The 18012-nt window shown below is 39.9% G+C and overlaps 1 non-coding gene across 1 annotated transcript; it reads right to left on the minus strand.

The window, feature by feature from the left end:
- Positions 1-11965: 11965 nt before the first annotated feature.
- LOC130950003 (small nucleolar RNA R71) lies at positions 11966-12069 on the minus strand. The gene has a single exon (XR_009073504.1). It is a non-coding gene; the product is annotated as a small nucleolar RNA R71 (small nucleolar RNA).
- Positions 12070-18012: the final 5943 nt, after the last annotated feature.

Raw genomic sequence — 18012 nt, forward strand, 5'->3', positions numbered from 1 at the left:
CATTTTAGTAGAGGTGTCGAGATTCCTCTTTTGTACAAGATGTCATTTATGATGGTGTAATACTGTGCCTCCCGCTTCAACCTTTTTCCTCCTTTTCATCTGTAGGGAGTATTTCTAATTTGAGGTAGCAGATTATGGGAGTCATCCACCCTTGATCCTGGTCTGTTATGGCCAAGATTTTTTCTTCTTCCGCGATTGACAGGTTCTGGAGCATTTCTTGGATGAGGCTTCTATTATTACCCCCTGGTATGGTACTGACTAGTTTTGAGAGTGCATAAGCTCGAGCGTTCTATTCTCGAGGTATGTGGCGGACCTCATATTCCCCGAGTTGTCCGAGCTGTTCCCTGGTTTTGTCCAGGTACTTTTTCATGGTGGGATCTTTGGCTTGGTAGCTCCCTGCTATTTGTGTAGTAACTACCTATGAGTCGCTGAAGATGATGAGCTTTTGGGCTCCGACCTCCTTAGCCAGCTTCAAACCGGCCAGTAGTGCCTCATATTCGGCTTGGTTGTTTGAGGCAGGGAACCCGAATTTGAGAGAAAGTTTGATTTGGGTTCTGGTCCGAGGGTTACCTGAAACTAGAGGTCGATCTCGGACGAGATCTTCTATGCTGATCGGAGTTGCGAAGTCCGATCTGATGATGGTGGTCGGAGTCGCTGTGTCTGACTCGTTGGACTTCGTGATGGTGCTGATCCTTCGTCCCCGGAGGGTGGGGGGTACCTGCAAGGGACTCCGATGCTTAAGTTAACAAGGGTATTAAGCAGGTATTGAGTAGAATCAGAGTATGAGTTATACCTGGGTGCTCCAATGTATTTATAATGATGACATGTGACCTTCTGTGGATAAGATAAGTTAGTTATCTTATCTTATCTTATCTTCAAGTGAGGTCATCTTATCTTCAAGGGAACCACCCTTCTCTCTGTAGACTTGGGCCGCCTCAGGATTTGGGGCGTGTTCCTCTATTTGGGCCCTTCTTTGGGCTTTCCTAGTGACTTGGTCGAGCTCTTTGGAAAGAGGTCGGGTTGTCCTGACCTGAAGAGGTCGGTTGCTTTGTCTGTCGAACATCCCGGGTCGGACAGCTCGACCCAGGGTATGAACAGTGCCCCTGCTTGAGCTCGGTCTTTCTGTTGAGGTTGAGTTTTTTACTTCGGTCCTTTCATGACGAAGCCTAACTCAAGCATTTTGTCGATTTCTTCTTTTTGTAGAATCTTTTGAATGTAGAACGTTTTCCTCTAAAGGCGCGCGCTTTTATATCAGCGCTTTTCTTTGGGAACGTGAAAGGGTTTAATACCTTCATTAATTGGTATTAATTGCCCCGTTTTCTCTTAGCTTTTATTTTGAATTTTCTCAATCAAAAACAGTTTCTCTTCTTCGCTCTTCTTCGTAACTTCTCCCTTCTCATTTTCTGTTTCTTTCGTAACTTCTTCCTGCAACGTCTGTTCTGTCATTGCTCTCTGTGGAAGAGGGGTGATTTCCAGATTTTCTCCATCTATCTTTGCGGTTTTTCGCTTCGAGGGGTGGGTTTTTTGCTTCTGCTCTTCGGCTTTCCTTAGAGAAAGTTGGGATCTTTCTGTTTTTACCATGCCTGTTTATTTGCGTGTTCTGAATTTTCTTCGTTTTTTGGTGCGAGTCTTTTGCTTTTCTCGTTGCTTGAATCTTTTCTTAGGGCTTTTGCATGTTGTCGCCGCTTCTGGTTGCGCCTTTGATGATGATTTTTGCTTGATTCTGAAAAAGTTTACGTCCTTGGTGATTTTCTGCTTGGCATTTTTGGTGTTTGACAATGCTTTTTGCTAATAGACTGTAGAAAGGTGGTGACTTTGTGTTTTTGTTTTTACTTCCTTTGTTTCCTTTGAGACTTTATTTTCTTTCTGATGAGTGCCGGGGCGTAAGCTGTAGAAATTTCTTGAATCCTTGCTTTGTTACTGCCTCCAAAGAATGCCCCAGGATTTTGGTTTGAATCTTGGGGCTTTCCTTTTTTGTTCGTCCGTCGAGTTGTTTTTGCCCCTTGTCCGAGATGCCCTTTTAGTAATCCACTCTTCTTTTCTTATTGTAGGATTTAGTTGGCCTCATGTATTCTCGCAATAACGTTGTAGAGTGATGCCAAGGCATCTTAGGCTAGTTTCACTAGCCTTTTTCTTTTATTTTTAGTTGTTTTATACATTTTCTTGAGCCTTAAGTAATCATTTGGGCCAAATAGTCATGCTTGTCTTAAATCATTCAAACATGAAGATTTTGATGCAAATTCCATGAGTTTTTAGTTATATTCCTTGAGCCAAAATCATGAAAGCTGAAAGTGGCGTTTAACCTCCAGTTTAACCTTAAACTGGAAGTTAAACGCCAGAAATGAAATGCATCAGGGAGCCATTCCACGTTTAAGCTCCAGTTTAACCTTAAACTGGAGCTTAAACGTGTTCGACATTCTCCTCCAGGGTTGCGTTTTGCATTTCCACGTTTAAGCTCCAGTTTAACCTTAAACTGAAGCTTAAACATGCTCGAGCTTGTGCCTCCAGGGAGTGCCAGCGTTTAAGCTCCAGTTTAAGCTTAAACTGGAGCTTAAACGTGTTATATGGAACAGCTTGACCATGCCTTCTTCAAACATACATAACTTGAGCTACAAAACTCCAAATGAGGTGATTCAAAATGCATTGGAAAGATGACATCTAGAGCTTTCCAAGCATATATGGCATGCATGGTGGATACTAAAAATTGAGGGAGAAAACAGCCCCGTAATGTGCATAGAAGAGCATAGTACCAACATGCAATCAGGCCAGCTGACCTCTTCACCTTCCATGGAGTATAACCTGAGCTATAGAGATCCAATTGAGGTGCTTCCAGTTGCGTTAGAAAGCTGACATCCATAGTTTTCCAACGAGGTATAATAGTCTATATTTGGCATCAAATTGGCAAGGTTGACAAGAGAACAAAGTGACGACTCAAGAAAGGGGGGTGCAACGTTTGAGTGTAGTTTAATGGATCATTATCCTTTTTGGATCAATTATGTCACTCTACCCTTCAAGCAAGCAAGGCCCATCAACAACACCAAATCAAGGCCACAAGAATCATCTAGAATAGTTTATTTTCATTTGATTGTAATTTACTTTTAATTTCATTTTCATTTTGTAATTTAGGGAGCCTATTTAAAGGCCTTAGTTTCTGCATTTGGAAGAGGGGGATTGAAGGGGAATCCAGCCCCTGAGGGGGACTTTTACACTTTTAGGGACTTTTGGACGGGGGAACTTTTTGATCATTTTGCTACTTTTCATATTTTGTAATTCAATTCAGAGCTATGACTCACTAAAACCCTTTCATTGGGTTAGGGAGCTCTATTGTAATTCAATGAATCAATAATAGTTTTATCTTCTTCTTCAATCTTTTCTCTTGAATTTTGTTAGAAAGCTTCTCGATCTAATTCCATTGGGTAGTTGTCTTGGGAAAGAAACTATCCATAATTGGAATCCTTCGGAACCTTGGGAAAGGAATGATGGATTCATGCTAGAGAAGCTTTCTCACAGTGAATTGGATTGGGGTTTGGATGGATATTGTGACATGTAATCCTACCAAATTGTGGTTCATGAAACTGTGTGGTATAATCAGTGATCGAGCATCATCTCTTCTTATGAACATTTAAACCAAGGGATTGGGAATTTGTTTGTTTTTAGAGAGAATTGGTGAGCCAAGGAATTGGGATCCAATCATATAAGATTGCCAAGCAAGATTCAATGAATGCATTGGTTGAGGAAGAGATGAAAATGTTTTGATTCGGAGATTTCAATATCTCCTGACCCCAATGAACCCCTCTTTCTGATCTACACTTTCTATTTACATTCTGCCAATTTCAATTCATGCAATCACCCCAATTCCCTTTACTTTCAGCAATTTACTTTCTCGCACCTTAATTCTCGCAATTTAAGTTTATGCAATTTCAATTCCTTGCAATTTACGTTTCCTGCCACATTTACTTTATGCAATTCACATCCAAAAGTTGATTCCGCTCAACTAAACAAACTTCTAATTCGAATTGCTCATTCAACCAATCCGTGTGGGATTCGACCTCACTCTATTGTGAGTTTTTACTTGACGATAACCGGTGCACTTGCCGGAAGGAATTTTGCCGATCGTGCAATTTCCTAAATCGTAGCATAACAAGTTTATGCGCATCAAGTTTATGGCGCCGTTGCCGGGGATTGGTTTTTGATTGACAATTCTCAAATTGGAAGTTAACTAGATTGAGCATTTTTCTTGTTTTGTTAATTTAGTTCAAGTTACTTGTTGAATTTTAGTTTCTGCACTCTGTTATTTGCTTTTTCTTTCTTATGCCTTTCAAATCAAGCAACTAACTCACTGACCCACTAACTATTTGAGTTAATTCCTCAACTGCTCTAACCATACTCTTCCATTAACCAAGAGTATTCCACTTGTTTGTTGCTTGTGGTGTGTTCTTGTATGACAGGTAGGAGAGGAGAGACATCAACTCCTCCATATACCGAACCAGAGAGGACCCTTCATAGACTTAGAAGGGAAGCAAGAGGGAAGAGAGTACTGAGAGAAGAAGAATCTGAAGGAGAATCTGAGGACAACTTTGAGGAAGCTCTAGATCTCAACATGGATAGAGAATTTCACAACCATGAGAGGGTTGATGGAAACAATGCCATTCCTGAGAGGAGGGTTCTTGGTTCATACATAAACCCAACCTCTGGGAATTGTGGTAGCAGCATTCAGAAACCACCCATTCAGGCCAATAATTTTGAACTCAAACCACAATTAATATCACTGGTGGAGGACCATTGTTCATTTGGTGGGAGTGCTAATGAAGACCCAAACCAACATCTCACAAAATTCCTGAGAATTTGTGACACTGTGAAGTCCAATGGAGTCCAGGAAGATGCCTATAAACTGCTCTTGTTTCCATTTTCACTTAGGGACAAGGCAGCTAAGTGGCTGGAATCATTCCCGAGGGACAGCCTAACAACCTGGGATGAGGTGGAGAGCAAGTTTCTGGCACGTTTCTACCCCCCACAAAAGGTCAATAGGCTTCGATCTGAGGTTCAAACTTTTAGATAACAAGATGGTGAGACGCTCTACGAGGCATGGGAGAGGTTCAAAGAATTGACAAGGAAATGTCCACCAAACATGTTCCCTGACTGGGTGCAATTGCATATTTTCTATGATGGACTTTCTTATGAATCAAGGAAGGCTGTAGACCATTCATCAGGAGGTTCATTGAACAGGAAAAAGACTGTGGAAGAAGCCATTGAAGTGATTGAGACAGTGGCTGAGAATGAGTACTACTATGCTTCAGAGAGACACAACACTAAGGGAGTCATGGAGCTGAACCATGTTGATACAATTCTAGCCCAAAACAAGGTGTTTGCCAAGCAACTAGCAGAGCTCACCAGGAAATTAGACACAAAGCAAGTGGCTGCAATACACACACAAGATCAAGAGGAAGTAAGCATTGAAGGAGGTGATTGGGAAGAGGCCAACTATGTGGGAAACCAACAAAAGCAATCATATGACCCACATTCCAACACTTACAACCCAGGATGGAAAAACCACCCAAACTTTGGGTGGGGAAACCAGCAAACCCAACCACAAACCCACAAACCTTACAACCACAACCAACATAACAATTCTACATACCAAAACTCCAACCAAAGATCATACCAAGCCACACAAAACACTTACTCCCAACCACCATATCATGGCCAAAATAATCAACCTGCCCAATCCAATCCGAACCAACAATTTCAAGATCAATTAAACAGGATAGAAGGAATACTAGCAAACATGGGTCAGGACATAAATGAGTTGAAAAGCTTTAGGGAAGATGTGAGATCGACCTTAAGGAACCATGGTGAAAAACTCAAGTGGATGGAGTCCCGAGTAGGAGAGCTATCTCAACAGGCTCCCAAGTCAACTGCAGTGTTCCCTAGTGACACAGAAAAGAATCCTAAAGGGGAACAAAAGGGAGTGAGATGGGAAGAATGCAAGGCCATCACCATATTGAAGGAAGTCTCAGAAGAAGAAGGAATCAGACCCTCAGAAAAGGAACCAGAAATCTTGAAAGAAGGTGTGGAAGAAACTAAGCAGGAAAGTGAAACTGAGCAAGATAAGGAAATACAAAAGGAAGGCATGCTGGAAACATACCAACCAAAAGCACCATTTCCTCAGAGGTTAGGAGGAGGTGAAAAAGGGAAAATATATTCAAGGTTTTTAGAGACATTTAAGTCTCTCCATATCAATATTCCCTTTCTTGAGATGCTCCAGCAGATGCCTACACATATCAAGTATTTGAAGGAATTGCTGAGCAAGAAAAGAGTTTTGAAGGGAGGACAAACTGTAATAATGAACAAGGAATGCAGTGCACTCATCAAGAAGGATATGGTCTCTAAGAAAACAGACCCAGGAAGTTTTCATATCCCCTGCATCATAGGGGAAACAAAAATTGACAGAGGATTCTGTGATCTAGGAGCTAGCATAAATGTGATGCCTCTGACTCTTATGAGGAGGCTACAACTGAATGAGGTGAGATCCACTGATGTAATCATACAACTGGCTGACAAAACTCAAAAACAAGCTGAAGGGGTAGTTGAGAATGTGCTGGTGAAAGTGGGAAATTATTTCTTCCCCACAGACTTTGTCATTTTGGACATGGAGGAAAGCTACCTACACCCTATCATTCTGGGAAGGCCATTTCTAGCCACTGCTAGAGCGCTCATAGATGTAGAACAAGGAGAGCTAATTTTGAGAATACATGATGAACAGCTCATTTTCCATGTTTTCAAACCTGCATCTGAGCCTAAACCAGAACCTGAAAAGCCTAAGGATGATAGTAGCCATATGTGTTTGGAGGAAAGCAACCCAGCAGCTGAAACTCTGAAACAGTCCTTAGAAGGCAAACAAGAATTGCAAGAGTTAAAGCCACAAGAATCAATAGAAACAGCTCAGAAGGATCCTCCTAGCATAAGGGTCAATGAAGAAATCCTCAAGAGAGAGGGAAGAATTGTAAAGAAATTGCCAAGAGGGTGGAGAAACAAGAAAATTCCCACTGAAGGTTTCTCTCCGGGAGATAAAGTGATATCAAGTCATTATCTGCCAATCCCACCTGACCTCAAACCCATTCCTTCCCAGCTCCCCCAAGTGTTCACAATCAGGAAAGTTCTTTCTATGGAACATTTGGAAATCATGAAGGAATCAAATGGGGATGTCTCCATAGTGAGAGGAGAGGACATCAAGCACTACAATCCACCCTAACAAGGGACAACCGTCAAGCTAGTGACGTTAAAGAAGCGCTTGTTGGGAGGAAACCCAACCTGAGGTAATACTCTTTTACTGTTTCTTTTATTTGTTTCCATAAAAAGGTGAAGTAGTTCTGTGCATTGCAAAGAATTAAGTTTGGTGTTTCACACCAAACAATGAATTTGTGGATCAATAATTCAAAGGGGAATGTGTGACTCTAAGTTTGGTGTTCCACCATACAGATTAATTGAACACAACAACCTTTGAATTATATGAAAGGAACAACCATTCTAAGCAATCACAGAAATGCTTAAAATCCTTAGCAGCAACTTCATTCCAAGGAGAATTCAAGGATTCAAAGAGCAGAGGAGTAAGTAGGAGACTAAGTTTGGTGTTCACACACCAACTTAAGACTCAAACACTTGCCCATATATAGTGAGCTAACCATTCAAGTGCTTGAGAAACAAGCAACTTCATCACTCTTTGCAGGAAAGGAAACAAGGATCTTAGAAAGAACATGATGCAACAACTAGTAGAAGAAGGAGAAATCAAATTATTTCCTGGCAACAAAGAGAAAACAAGACATTTCACAAGGTGGTGTTGTTCCTTGACCTTTCTTTAAAAAGTAAACAAAAGCATGCTTGTTCTGGTTTAAACTGAAATTGTTGAATCTTTCTGGAATGTGAAGTTTTTAGTATGATTGTTAGTTTACTGCTTTGAATAAAGTGAATGCCTAGAAGTTTGGATATAAGTTCACCTTCTTAAACAAATGCTTGCCATGCTTGTTCTGTTTCCAAAAAATTAAAAGAAAAGTTTGAACAAAAGTAACTTGGCTCAATTAGTGACAAATCAAGTAGAATTAAGTGGTGGTATGCATGCTTGATTGTTTAGTTAGCTCACTGGAAATTGAGTGTAGAATTATCATTTTTTGTGTAGAAGTTGAATACTGTCTATGGATCTTGATGAATAAATATCTTTGGCCATGAAAAAGAAAGAAAAAGAAGAAGAAAAGCCACTGAAAAAGGGCAACCAAAAAGCAAAAGAATTAAGAAAATAAAGCTAGGCATCAATGGTTTGAACTTTTGAGACATATGCCTGTGGTGTTTATGTATTAAGGATATGCTTGGATGAATAGGTTCTGAGGAGTGTTTCAACACTTGGTAACTTGGGTTAACTAACCCGGGATTATCAACCAAAAGTCCATTATCAAGAGCAACCTAAATACAAAACATTTAGTCACACAAAGAGGTGCTGGGCACCAATGTCTCAAAAAGAAATGTGAACTGAAATGCCTGTAGTGGATATGTGTAGTGCACTGATAAGAAAAAGAAAATGCCAAAGGCTTGTGCAACACATGACACTGAGCAAACAAGGAGCAAAGGAGCTCTAAGAAAAAGAAAAATAAAAAAAGGGAAAAGTGCCAAGGACATAAGAATAACAAGAGGCCATAGCAGTGTTTGATGGATGCATAAAAAGTGACATTCTTACCTAAGAAACAATAAAGTGATGCTGCAACAACTTTCTGCATGAACACCCCATTAATCAATGTCAATTACTTACTGATATGGCTAATGAATTTACTTTCTGTTTCATTCTTTCTTCTCAATAATTCAGAACTTGCTTGAGGACAAGCAAGGATTAAGTTTGGTGTTGTGATGCCAAGGCATCTTAGGCTAGTTTCACTAGCCTTTTTCTTTTATTTTTAGTTGTTTTATGCATTTTCTTGAGTCTTAAGTAATCATTTGGGCCAAATAGTCATGCTTGTCTTAAATCATTCAAACATGAAGATTTTGATGCAAATTCCATGAGTTTTTAGTTATATTCCTTGAATTCTATGAATGGAAGAATTCTCATGAATTTTAGCAAGACTTTGATGCAGTTGTTTGGATGATTTCAGGGAAGAAGAGGCTAGGCAAGGAAGCAACAAAATCAATAAAAGAAGCTTGAATATCACATGTGGAGTTTAAGCTCCAGTTTAAGCTCCAGTTTAAGCTTAAACTGGAGCATTAAATGCCAAAATCATGAAAGCTGAAAGTGGCGTTTAACCTCCAGTTTAACCTTAAACTAGAAGTTAAACGCCAGAAATGAAATGCATCAGCGAGCCATTCCACGTTTAAGCTCCAGTTTAACCTTAAACTGGAGCTTAAACGTGTTCGACATTCTCCTCCAGGGTTGCGTTTTGCATTTCCACGTTTAAGCTCCAGTTTAACCTTAAACTGAAGCTTAAACGTGCTCGAGCTTGTGCCTCCAGGGAGTGCCAGCGTTTAAGCTCCAGTTTAAGCTTAAACTGGAGCTTAAATGTGTTATATGGAACAGCTTGACCATGCCTTCTTCAAACATAAATAACTTGAGCTACAAAACTCCAAATGAGGTGATTCAAAATGCATTGGAAAGAAGACATCTAGAGCTTTCCAAGCATATATGGCATGCATGGTGGATAATAAAAATTGAGGGAGAAAACAGCCCCGTAATATGCATAGAAGAGCATAGTACCAACATGCAATCAGGCCAGCTGACCTCTTCACCTTCCATGGAGTATAACTTGAGCTATAGAGATCCAATTGAGGTGCTTCCAGTTGCGTTAGAAAGCTGACATCCATAGTTTTCCAACGAGGTATAATAGTCTATATTTGGCATCAAATTGGCAAGGTTGACAAGAGAACAAAGTGACGACTCAAGAAAGGGGGGTGCAACGTTTGAGTGTAGTTTAATGGATCATTATCCTTTTTGGATCAATTATGTCACTCTACCCTTCAAGCAAGCAAGGCCCATCAACAACACCAAATCAAGGCCACAAGAATCATCTAGAATAGTTTATTTTCATTTGATTGTAATTTGCTTTTAATTTCATTTTCATTTTGTAATTTAAGGAGCCTATTTAAAGGCCTTAGTTTCTGCATTTGGAAGAGGGGGATTGAAGGGGAATCCAGCCCCTGAGGGGGACTTTTACACTTTTAGGGACTTTTGGACGGGGGAACTTTTTGATCATTTTGCTACTTTTCATATTTTGTAATTGAATTCAGAGCTATGACTCACTAAACCCCTTTCATTGGGTTAGGGAGCTCTATTGTAATTCAATGAATCAATAATAGTTTTATCTTCTTCTTCAATCTTTTCTCTTGAATTTTGTTAGAAAGCTTCTCGATCTAATTCCATTGGGTAGTTGTCTTGGGAAAGAAACTACCCATAATTGGAATCCTTCGGAACCTTGGGAAAGGAATGGAGGATTCATGCTAGAGAAGCTTTCTCACAGTGAATTGGATTGGGGTTTGGATGGATATTGTGACATGTAATCCTACCAAATTGTGGTTCATGAAACTGTGTGGTATAATCAGTGATCGAGCATCATCTCTTCTTATGAACATTTAAACCAAGGGATTGGGAATTTGTTTGTTTTTAGAGAGAATTGGTGAGCCAAGGGATTGGGATCCAATCATATAAGATTGCCAAGCAAAATTCAATGAATGCATTGGTTGAGGAAGGGATAAAAGTTGTTTTGATTCGGAGATCTCAATATCTCCTAACACCCAATGAACACCCATTTCTGATCTACACTTTCTATTTACATTCTGCAATTTCAATTCATGCAATCACCCCCATCCCTTTTTAATTTCAGCACTTTAACTTCTCGCTCTTTAATTCATGCAATTTAAGATTCCGCAATTCTCATCTAAATCTTGATCTGCTCAACTAGAACACACTTCTAATCCGAATTGCTCATTCAACCAATCCTTGTGGGATTCGACCTCACTCTATTGTGAGTTTTTACTTGACGATAACCGGTGCACTTGCCGGAAGGAATTTTGCCGATCGTGCAATTTCCTAAAATCGTGGCATATCAACTTTATGCACAACATCAAGTTTATGGCGCCGTTGCCGGGGATTGGTTTTCGATTGACAATTCTCAAATTGGAAGTTAACTAGATTGAGCATTTTTCTTGTTTTGTTAATTTAGTTCAAGTTACTTGTTGAATTTTAGTTTCTGCACTCTGTTATTTGCTTTTTCTTTCTTATGCCTTTCAAATCAAGCAACTAACTCACTGACCCACTAACTATTTGAGTTAATTCCTCAACTGCTCTAACCATACTCTTCCATTAACCAAGAGTATTCCACTTGTTTGTTGCTTGTGGTGTGTTCTTGTATGACAGGTAGGAGAGGAGAGACATCAACTCCTCCATATACCGAACCAGAGAGGACCCTTTCATAGACTTAGAAGGGAAGCAAGAGGGAAGAGAGTACTGAGAGAAGAAGAATCTGAAGGAGAATCTGAGGACAACTTTGAGGAAGCTCTAAATCTCAACATGGATAGAGAATTTCACAACCATGAGAGGGTTGATGGAAACAATGCCATTCCTGAGAGGAGGGTTCTTGGTTCATACATAAACCCAACCTCTGGGAATTGTGGTAGCAGCATTCAGAAACCACCCATTCAGGCCAATAATTTTGAACTCAAACCACAATTAATATCACTGGTGGAGGACCATTGTTCATTTGGTGGGAGTGCTAATGAAGACCCAAACCAACATCTCACAAAATTCCTGAGAATTTGTGACACTGTGAAGTCCAATGGAGTCCAGGAAGATGCCTATAAACTGCTCTTGTTTCCATTTTCACTTAGGGACAAGGCAGCTAAGTGGCTGGAATCATTCCCGAGGGACAGCCTAACAACCTGGGATGAGGTGGAGAGCAAGTTTCTGGCACGTTTCTACCCCCCACAAAAGGTCAATAGGCTTCGATCTGAGGTTCAAACTTTTAGACAACAAGATGGTGAGACGCTCTACGAGGCATGGGAGAGGTTCAAAGAATTGACAAGGAAATGTCCACCAAACATGTTCCCTGACTGGGTGCAATTGCATATTTTCTATGATGGACTTTCTTATGAATCAAGGAAGGCTGTAGACCATTCATCAGGAGGTTCATTGAACAGGAAAAAGACTGTGGAAGAAGCCATTGAAGTGATTGAGACAGTGGCTGAGAATGAGTACTACTATGCTTCAGAGAGACACAACACTAAGGGAGTCATGGAGCTGAACCATGTTGATACAATTCTAGCCCAAAACAAGGTGTTTGCCAAGCAACTAGCAGAGCTCACCAGGAAATTAGACACAAAGCAAGTGGCTGCAATACACACACAAGATCAAGAGGAAGTAAGCATTGAAGGAGGTGATTGGGAAGAGGCCAACTATGTGGGAAACCAACAAAAGCAATCATATGACCCACATTCCAACACTTACAACCCATGATGGAAAAACCACCCAAACTTTGGGTGGGGAAACCAGCAAACCCAACCACAAACCCACAAACCTTACAACCACAACCAACATAACAATTCCACATACCAAAACTCCAACCAAAGATCATACCAAGCCACACAAAACACTTACTCCCAACCACCATATCATGGCCAAAATAATCAACCTGCCCAATCCAATCCGAACCAACAATTTCAAGATCAATTAAACAGGATAGAAGGAATACTAGCAAACATGGGTCAGGACATAAATGAGTTGAAAAGCTTTAGGGAAGATGTGAGATCGACCTTAAGGAACCATGGTGAAAAACTCAAGTGGATGGAGTCCCGAGTAGGAGAGCTATCTCAACAGGCTCCCAAGTCAACTGCAGTGTTCCCTAGTGACACAGAAAAGAATCCTAAAGGGGAACAAAAGGGAGTGAGATGGGAAGAATGCAAGGCCATCACCATATTGAAGGAAGTCTCAGAAGAAGAAGGAATCAGACCCTCAGAAAAGGAACCAGAAATCTTGAAAGAAGGTGTGGAAGAAGCTAAGCAGGAAAGTGAAACTGAGCAAGACAAGGAAATGCAAAAGGAAGGCATGCTGGAAACATACCAACCAAAAGCACCATTTCCTCAAAGGTTAGGAGGAGGTGAAAAAGGGAAAATATATTCAAGGTTTTTAGAGACATTTAAGTCTCTCCATATCAATATTCCCTTTCTTGAGATGCTCCAGCAGATGCCTACACATATCAAGTATTTGAAGGAATTGCTGAGCAAGAAAAGAGTTTTGAAGGGAGGACAAACTGTAATAATGAACAAGGAATGCAGTGCACTCATCAAGAAGGATATGGTCTCTAAGAAAATAGACCCAGGAAGTTTTCATATCCCCTGCATCATAGGGGAAACAAAAATTGACAGAGGATTCTGTGATCTAGGAGCTAGCATAAATGTGATGCCTCTGACTCTTATGAGGAGGCTACAACTGAATGAGGTGAGATCTACTGATGTAATCATACAACTGGCTGACAAAACTCAAAAGCAAGCTGAAGGGGTAGTTGAGAATGTGCTGGTGAAAGTGGGAAATTATTTCTTCCCCACAGACTTTGTCATTTTGGACATGGAGGAAAGCTACCTACACCCTATCATTCTGGGAAGGCCATTTCTAGCCACTGCTAGAGCGCTCATAGATGTAGAACAAGGAGAGCTAATTTTGAGAATACATGATGAACAGCTCATTTTCCATGTTTTCAAACCTGCATCTGAGCCTGAACCAGAACCTGAAAAGCCTAAGGATGATAGTAGCCATCTGTGTTTGGAGGAAAGCAACCCAGCAGCTGAAACTCTGAAACAGTCCTTAGAAGGCAAACAAGAATTGCAAGAGTTAAAGCCACAAGAATCAATAGAAACAGCTCAGAAGGATCCTCCTAGCATAAGGGTCAATGAAGAAATCCTCAAGAGAGAGGGAAGAATTGTAAAGAAATTGCCAAGAGGGTGGAGAAACAAGAAAATTCCCACTGAAGGTTTCTCTCCGATAGATAAAGTGATATCAAGTCATTATCTGCCAATCCCACCTGGCCTCAAACCCATTCCTTCCCAGCTCCCCCAAGTGTTCACAATCAGGAAAGTTCTTTCTATGAAACATTTGGAAATCATGAAGGAATCAAATGGGGATGTCTCCATAGTGAGAGGAGAGGACATCAAGCACTACAATCCACCCTAACAAGGGACAACTGTCAAGCTAGTGACGTTAAAGAAGCACTTGTTGGGAGGCAACCCAACCTGAGGTAATACTCTTTTACTGTTTCTTTTATTTGTTTCCATAAAAAGGTGAAGTAGTTCTGTGCATTGCAAAGAATTAAGTTTGGTGCTTCACACCAAACAATGAATTTGTGGATCAATAATTCAAAGGGGAATGTGTGACTCTAAGTTTGGTGTTCCACCATACAGATTAACTGAACACAACAACCTTTGAATTATATGAAAGGAACAACCATTCTAAGCAATCACAGAAATGCTTAAAATCCTTAGCAGCAACTTCATTCCAAGGAGAATTCAAGGATTCAAAGAGCAGAGGAGTAAGTAGGAGACTAAGTTTGGTGTTCACACACCAACTTAAGACTCAGACACTTGCCCATATATAGTGAGCTAACCATTCAAGTGCTTGAGAAACAAGCAACTTCATCACTCTTTGCAGGAAAGGAAATAAGGATCTTAGAAAGAACATGATGCAACAACTAGTAGAAGAAGGAGAAATCAAATTGTTTCCTGGCAACAAAGAGAAAACAAGACATTTCACAAGGTGGTGTTGTTCCTTGACCTTTCTTTAAAAAGTAAACAAAAGCATGTTTGTTCTGGTTTAAACTGAAATTGTTGAATCTTTCTGGAATGTGAAGTTTTTAGTACGATTGTTGGTTTACTGCTTTGAATAAAGTGAATGCCTAGAAGTTTGGATATAACTTCACCTTCTTAAACAAATGCTTGCCATGCTTGTTCTGTTTCAATTAGTGACAAATCAAGTAGAATTAAGTGGTGGTATGCATGCTTGATTGTTTAGTTAGCTCACTGGAAATTGAGTGTAGAATTATCATTTTTTGTGTAGAAGTTGAATACTGTCTATGGATCTTGATGAATAAATGTCTTTGGCCATGAAAAAGAAAGAAAAAGAAGAAGAAAAGCCACTGAAAAAGGGCAACCAAAAAGCAAAAGAATTAAGAAAATAAAGCTAGGCATCAATGGTTTGAACTTTTGAGACATATGCCTGTGGTGTTTATGTATTAAGGATATGCTTGGATGAATAGGTTCTGAGGAGTGTTTCAACACTTGGTAACTTGGGTTAACTAACCCGGGATTATCAACCAAAAGTCCATTATCAAGAGCAACCTAAATACAAAACATTTAGTCACACAAAGAGGTGCTGGGCACCAATGTCTCAAGAAGAAATGTGAACTGAAATGCCTGTAGTGGATATGTGTAGTGCACTGATAAGAAAAAGAAAATGCCAAAGGCTTGTGCAACACATGACACTGAGCAAACAAGGAGCAAAGGAGCTCTAAGAAAAAGAAAAATAAAAAAAGGGAAAAGTGCCAAGGACATAAGAATAACAAGAGGCCATAGCAGTGTTTGATGGATGCATAAAAAGTGACATTCTTACCTAAGAAACAATAAAGTGATGCTGCAACAACTTTCTGCATGAACACCCCATTAATCAATGTCAATTACTTACTGATATGGCTAATGAATTTACTTTCTGTTTCATTCTTTCTTCTCAATAATTCAGAACTTGCTTGAGGACAAGCAAGGATTAAGTTTGGTGTTGTGATGCCAAGGCATCTTAGGCTAGTTTCACTAGCCTTTTTCTTTTATTTTTAGTTGTTTTATGCATTTTCTTGAGCCTTAAGTAATCATTTGGGCCAAATAGTCATGCTTGTCTTAAATCATTCAAACATGAAGATTTTGATGCAAATTCCATGAGTTTTTAGTTATATTCCTTGAATTCTATGAATGGAAGAATTCTCATGAATTTTAGCAAGACTTTGATGCAGTTGTTTGGATGATTTCAGGGAAGAAGAGGCTAGGCAAGGAAGCAACAAAATCAATAAAAGAAGCTTGAATATCACATGTGGAGTTTAAGCTCCAGTTTAAGCTCCAGTTTAAGCTTAAACTGGAGCATTAAACGCCAAAATCATGAAAGCTGAAAGTGGCGTTTAACCTCCAGTTTAACCTTAAACTGGAAGTTAAACGCCAGAAATGAAATGCATCAGGGAGCCATTCCACGTTTAAGCTCCAGTTTAACCTTAAACTGGAGCTTAAACGTATTCGACATTCTCCTCCAGGGTTGCGTTTTGCATTTCCACGTTTAAGCTCCAGTTTAACCTTAAACTGAAGCTTAAACGTGCTCGAGCTTGTGCCTCCAGGGAGTGCCAGCGTTTAAGCTCCAGTTTAAGCTTAAACTGGAGCTTAAACGTGTTATATGGAACAGCTTGACCATGCCTTCTTCAAACATAAATAACTTGAGCTACAAAACTCCAAATGAGGTGATTCAAAATGCATTGGAAAGAAGACATCTAGAGCTTTCCAAGCATATATGGCATGCATGGTGGATACTAAAAATTGAGGGAAAAAACAGCCCCGTAATGTGCATAGAAGAGCATAGTACCAACATGCAATCAGGCCAGCTGACCTCTTCACCTTCCATGGAGTATAACTTGAGCTATAGAGATCCAATTGAGGTGCTTCCAGTTGCGTTAGAAAGCTGACATCCATAGTTTTCCAACGATGTATAATAGTCTATATTTGGCATCAAATTGGCAAGGTTGACAAGAGAACAAAGTGACGACTCAAGAAAGGGGGGTGCAACGTTTGAGTGTAGTTTAATGGATCATTATCCTTTTTGGATCAATTATGTCACTCTACCCTTCAAGCAAGCAAGGCCCATCAACAACACCAAATCAAGGCCACAAGAATCATCTAGAATAGTTTATTTTCATTTGATTGTAATTTGCTTTTAATTTCATTTTCATTTTGTAATTTAGGGAGCGTATTTAAAGGCCTTAGTTTCTGCATTTGGAAGAGGGGGATTGAAGGGGAATCCAGCCCCTGAGGGGGACTTTTACACTTTTAGGGACTTTTGGACGGGGAACTTTTTGATCATTTTGCTACTTTTCATATTTTGTAATTGAATTCAGAGCTATGACTCACTAAACCCCTTTCATTGGGTTAGGGAGCTCTATTGTAATTCAATGAATCAATAATAGTTTTATCTTCTTCTTCAATCTTTTCTCTTGAATTTTGTTAGAAAGCTTCTCGATCTAATTCCATTGGGTAGTTGTCTTGGGAAAGAAACTACCCATAATTGGAATCCTTCGGAACCTTGGGAAAGGAATGGAGGATTCATGCTAGAGAAGCTTTCTCACAGTGAATTGGATTGGGGTTTGGATGGATATTGTGACATGTAATCCTACCAAATTGTGGTTCATGAAACTGTGTGGTATAATCAGTGATCGAGCATCATCTCTTCTTATGAACATTTAAACCAAGGGATTGGGAATTTGTTTGTTTTTAGAGAGAATTGGTGAGCCAAGGGATTGGGATCCAATCATATAAGATTGCCAAGCAAAATTCAATGAATGCATTGGTTGAGGAAGGGATAAAAGTTGTTTTGATTCGGAGATCTCAATATCTCCTAGCACCCAATGAACTCCCATTTCTGATCTACACTTTCTATTTACATTCTGCAATTTCAATTCATGCAATCACCCCCATCCCTTTTTAATTTCAGCACTTTAACTTCTCGCTCTTTAATTCATGCAATTTAAGATTCCGCAATTCTCATCTAAATCTTGATCTGCTCAACTAGAACACACTTCTAATCCGAATTGCTCATTCAACCAATCCTTGTGGGATTCGACCTCACTCTATTGTGAGTTTTTACTTGACGATAACCGGTGCACTTGCCGGAAGGAATTTTTGCCGATTGTGCAATTTCCTAAAATCGTGGCATATCAACTTTATGCACATCATAAAGATGCCTTCCCGGGTTCC

The sequence above is a fragment of the Arachis stenosperma genome, chromosome 1 (assembly GCF_014773155.1).
Source record: "Arachis stenosperma cultivar V10309 chromosome 1, arast.V10309.gnm1.PFL2, whole genome shotgun sequence".
Classification (NCBI taxonomy): domain Eukaryota; kingdom Viridiplantae; phylum Streptophyta; class Magnoliopsida; order Fabales; family Fabaceae; genus Arachis; species Arachis stenosperma.